This window comes from Gossypium hirsutum, chromosome A12, assembly GCF_007990345.1.
Source record: "Gossypium hirsutum isolate 1008001.06 chromosome A12, Gossypium_hirsutum_v2.1, whole genome shotgun sequence".
Lineage (NCBI taxonomy): Eukaryota > Viridiplantae > Streptophyta > Magnoliopsida > Malvales > Malvaceae > Gossypium > Gossypium hirsutum.
Window position 1 is genome coordinate 4,124,906 of NC_053435.1, and position 6,249 is coordinate 4,131,154.

Consider the following 6,249-nt stretch of genomic DNA (forward strand, 5'->3'; position numbering starts at 1 on the left):
TTGTTTACCGTGTTAATTTTATCATGAAGGGTGATAAGTTCAATTTGAACAAGTGCCTGAAGAACAAATTTGAGAGGGAGCAAATGAAAAACATTTCATATGCTTCTATTGTTGGAAGCTTGATGTATGCTCAAGTCTGTAGAAAACCTGACATTGCATTTGCAATTAGAATGTTGGTAAGACATTAGAGTAATCTGAGTATTGATCACTATAGAGTTGCAAATAAAATTTTGAGATATATTAAAGGGACAAAGGAGTACATGCTTACGTATAAACAATCAGACAATTTGGAGGTGATTGGCTACTCCGATTCAGTCTTTTCTAGCTGTGTTGATTTACGTAAATCAACATCAGGTTACATATTTATGTTTGTTGGTGGAGTTGTATCTTGGAGGAGCATCAAACAGACTTTAACTACTACTTCCACTATGGAGGTTGAGTTTGTTTCATGTCTTAAGGCTACCTCAAATGGAGTATGGTTGAAGAGTTTCATTTCTAGACTTAGACTTGTAGGTTTAATTTCTAGTTCATTAACGATATATTGTGACAATTCTACTGCTATCTTTATGGCTGAGAACAACAAAAGTGGAATTCAAAGTAAACATATCGACATTAAGTATCTAGCCATAAGGGAATGTGTTAAAAAAAAAGAAAAAGAAAAGTCATTGAGCACATTAACACTGAGTAAATGTTAGCTAATCATTTGACTAAAGGCATGGCACCATACAAATTTAAGGATCATGTTGTCACTATGGAACTTGTTCCTACAATGTAAATTTTCGTTGTAAGAACAATTTTAAAGAAACTCTATTAAGTTTGATGTTTCTCATATTTTTGTGCGCACATTAATTTGATTATTTCTAGAAATGTCACTAAAGTTTAGACCTGGAATAAACATTGGATGTATTCATTAAGAAATTTGGGTTAAAACGTTGAGACATGATATATTGTGATACATGGAAGATACTACTTAAATTCTAAGAGAAAACATCGCCATGATTCGTGCATTATGTTTTCGACTTTAAGTATTCATGGACAATACGAACCAAGTGGGAGAATGTTGGACGTGTATTATGTTTTGGTTCCTGGGGTCATTCCCACGTTTCCCTCCACTTTCATGTAATTCGTGGTTTTTGATGGGGAATTACCGTTATAAATACAAACTAACTTAAGGTCCCTATGCACCAAAAAATCAAAAATCAAAAATAATATTCCATCTAGTGAGGTTTTTGAGTGGTTTTCAAATTTTCATATGGCTAAATTCAACGACCTCTTTAGTGTTTTGACATGCTCGACAGTGGTATAAAAACATTTGGATTTTTTCATTTGATTAAGACAATAGCTAAAAGTATTATGTTCGATTTTTCTATTGCACTGTAACATTTAAACCCTTATTTATTCTTACATTCAAAGGTTAGAAAATATTCCATATTATGATACTTATTTGAATATGTAAAATTAAAACCTTTGAGTAAATATAATAATTATCCTGTATAAATGTATCTAAAAAGTTATCCTATATGAACACTAACTTTATAATATGTGGACAAATCGTTTAAAATTAACCTATATGAACACATTAATATGTTATACATTAACAGAAATTATCCCATAATCTTATCGGTATTTTAAAAGCTTTGACTAATAAGTAATTATAATATATGGAAAATTTAATTTCAAAATATATCAATTAATTAATATAATATAATAGATTGAAGTTGATATATTTAATTCATTAGAAGTAATTTTAATTTAAAATTATGAATAAATTTAAATCATTGGTCTACACTTAAAAAAATGTTTTTTTACTTATCTTTCTGTAAATTAAATTATAATTTAATTTTTATATTAAATTTATTAATTAGTGCATTATATTTTTATCACTAAGTTACAATAATACAATGGTAAAAAAAAAGTACTTAATATTGACATTTTTTTTATATTATTCAAATTTCATTTATTTTAGATTTTAGACTTCTAGAAAAAATTATTATCTTAAATTGATGCAACTTAAGGCAATAAATTATATATTACAAGATTTTGGCTAAAATAAAGAAATAAACATACATGATTCCGTTACGATTTTTTTTCAATTTCGGTAAATTATTCTCTTACTTAAGTGCTTTTTAATTTTTTGTAAGTTATTCCATAATTCATACATTTTGTTTAAATTTATTTTCTTTAAATTTTTATATATTAAATATAAAATTGATTTTAAATAGATGATCTCTTAAAATTATTTTACTTAATTAAATTAAAATTTAATATTATAATATTAAAATTATTCACTTTTAAATTTTTAAGCTTAAAATATAGTTTTAAAAAAGACACATATTAATAATATTTAAGAATTAAACTTATTACTTTTCAGATATAATAAGAGTTAATTACATTAATTAATTAAATTAGAACAAAGATAAATATAAAATTATGAAAAATCAAATATTAGTTAAATTATAATAAATTATTATTAATATAACCAGTTTTAAATTAGTTAACTATTTTTAAAAATATTTTGTATTCAATTCATTAATGGTTTTTTTTGAAGAAATTCATTAATAATTTTAAACAATAACTATTTTTATAAAAGAATTATAAAGTTTATACACAATTGACCTGTGCAACGCATGAGAATATAAACTAGTATATAATACAATCCTTTGTTTATTCGACTAAATTAGCCTAATATGTCATTTTGTTTTTTAATTGGCATATTAGGTAACTTTTTTTTTTAAATTTAGGGAAATAGGCCGATTTTTAAGAGAGTGGGTGAAAACGTGCCCAGTTGGGCGCGCTTTCACACTCTCTCTTCAACCTCTTTCTTTTATGTTTAGGGTTAGGGTTTAAGGCTTTCACGTTCTCTCTTCAAGTACCAAATACAATTTCTTAAGCAATTGAACTTTTATCGTCTTTCCTATTTAGTCCCTGTACCTTAATTAATCACTAATTCGATAAAAGTACCTATCCAAAATTCAATTTGCCTGCTATATAAGTTAGTAAATATTGAATAAAATTTTTTATGGCTCCGGTTTACAAAAATGAGGTCTCGAAACAATGTTTTATATATTTCATATCAGCTACTATATTGAAAAATTACGTACAATTTACATTAGAATTTAACAAAGACAAATATGAGTTGCAACTAAAATATAAAAAAATCATTTTTTATTGATATCATTATTTACATCACAAAAAGTAAATGAAAAATACGTAATCGACATCGTCGAGCAGAATGTGTGCCATAGGACAGTGGTTGACGGTTGCGGGTAGGATTTCTATGTATAATTTGTGGTGTCAGCTCTTTCTCTTAATCGTGGTTATCGTACTCATCTTCATATCAACCATCATCTTCGTCTTCATCTCTACCCCAATCTTCGTCTTCATCTCTATCGCCTTTTTCCATGTTTGAGTGCGGTGTCATCCTAGCCTTCCATTGTGTGTCCTCCATTCCACGAGAAGGTGGTTGCGATGATGACCCACCTCAATAAAACAATGACGCAGTGGGTTTCTATGACTCTATTGGCGAATAATCGTACGATGTTGAAAAACCTAGATACACCTGCATTTATGTAGGCATCATTGATGGCTTTAGTGTCGATATATGTGTAGGCATTTGTGTTAGCATCAGCATTGAGGCGTAATATGCTAGGGACGGAGGTGTCCTAAAATACATACCTGTAGGAGGTGTAGATGTAAGGGCCTACGATGGTGCATAGTGCGGTGCATAATGTGATGCTTGTGAATAAAATATTGGGTTAGTGAAAAGAACTGGATTATATGGAGGGAACTGATCGGGATGTGGTGCATACATTGGCGGCACTTGTTGGGCTAGAGCCGATTACGAACCCGTCGCGATACTTGTTTTGGGCCTATGATGCTAGGGCGACTGTCGTAGCCTCTTCAGATGAAGTTACCTACTCCTCACCTACACCAACAGTAGATATTGCTTGTCGGCGACTTTAAACTAAGGTATATACTCGAAACAGGTTGTCATGTCCAATTAGAAAAAGGGTTTGTGAATGGGTAAGAATCACATCCTACGATCCCAAATGTTGATATACTCTTTGTGGAAATCTCGCCAATTTTTGTCAGTCTTCCGTTGCAAATCAAACTTGTGTAGTGCTTCCATGTCTCGCGATGGCGATGAAGTTTTTTGCCTCCATTTAAATTGTCACATCACTCGATCCAATTCGTGCATCTCCATCATTATGTAAACTATCAATGGCACATTCGCATCCCACATATTCCGAATGGCCAAAAATTCCAGCGTGACACATTCTATGATATTTGGATCGGCTTATGACATCCATTCAAACTGTGGTGCACAATTATAAATTATGTTATGTACAGAATTTTTAATTTCAAATCATTGCGTAATTATTATAAGTTTGAAAAAATCAATAACTAACCTTAGCTTCCAAGCGTTGATCTAACAGTAATCAAATATCTTCAAGCTGCTCTGATAGTCTTACATAACTCTTCCTCCATCTACTCAAGCGATATGTTAATTCAAATATATGATAAATAAACAGCATTTATTATATTAACTATATATTATTATCAAACGAATTTCACCTTGTCACCAATGGGAATGTATAAGGATCATCACTCGAGGACGTAGACATGGTAGCTGCCACTACGCCTATGACTGCAACAGGAGGACACAATCACTAATTGACATCTTATCCGGTTCTGTCGCCCAATACAACTCCCGGTATAACATGACCAACACGATTGATCCCCAACTCAATCGCCCGTATTCTTTGAAGTCGACTAGGTGTAGTAGCCACCTTATGTATACCAAATTTCGAGATTTATCGGGCATTAGAATGCCCCCAATTAACCTCAGGATGAGTGTTCGAGCGTATTACTCTTTGACCACATCGGTCGCGTTCTTAGGAAGTTCTTTGAAATCATTTTCCAACCACTTCATATCTATCCAACTACATTGAAACTTATTCGACACCTTCCCCAAAAATGCCTCCCAAAAGTCCTCTTTGTCGGGATCAACCGTTGACCCCATAACGACTAACCCATCCATCAGTAAACTGAGTTGTAAAACTACGTCCTCGATTGTGATTGTACTCTCATTGCATGGAAGATGAAACATGTGTAACTTGGGTCTCCATTTTTCCATCGACATGTTTATAAGTGTAGGATCCAATTTGCAACTCTCGAGCATACGAAACGCATGTAATAATCCTGCGTCTTGCAAATAACCACGAATTTCGGTGTCTAGGCTCCTTGACAAATTATGTATGAACCCCTTTAAAACATGATTATCCACCTATTTATATTGACAAAATAAAATATTTTAAAAGTTAAAAAACTTTAAAATAAACTTATTTTAAAATAACAAAATTGCCATTATTGATTGAGTAGTGGAAATGTGCTTGTCGTCCAAATGAATCAAAAAGTTTGTCATTCGTGAAAATTTAATCGAAACAAATAATATATGAAATAATAAAATAAAACTATAATAATTTTAAATAAGTGTATTGGAAATTTTAGAACAAAACTTGAGAAAATTGAGCGAGTTGAGAGAATTGAGAGTTAGAATAGAAAGAGTTGGATTTGAGTAAAAAAATGAAAAATGACCTAGTATTTATAGGAAAAAAAATTTACTGTTGGGGAAATGACTGGTGGAGAAAACTTTCTCTCAAAAAATGATCTATTTTCTTAAATTTTTAAAAAAAATACCTATTTGGTCAATAAAAAAAATAACGTATAAGTCTAATTTAAGCTATTTATTCAGAAAAATAACTAAAAGAGGACAAAAGTTACTTTTAAAAAAGCAAAATGAAAAATTTAACTTTACACTTTTAATTTAACAATAATTATTTTTCTTTTAATTTGGCCATCAATTTTTTAAAGAGTCAAGTTTGCCATTAAATTTTTAAAATGAGTTGAATTGTTGACCTTTTTTTAATAGGAATACTAACTAAAATATTAAAATTTTTAAACATAACTGGACGTATAACAAATCAGATGTATTTTATACTATTTTATGATTTTTTAATATTTTTATAATTTTTAAATTATTTATTAACATAATATATAATAAAAATAATGTCACGTTAATTTATATGTGTCATACGAATTATCAAACTAGTATCGTTTAAGAAAATTAGTATTTTAATTAATAGTTTCTTTCACTAAATACTAAAGAAAAACTCGTAAAATTTTCCAAACCAATCACGTTTCACCTTCGCATCAAAAATTAGGATTTTAAACTCATTGGGCGAGATT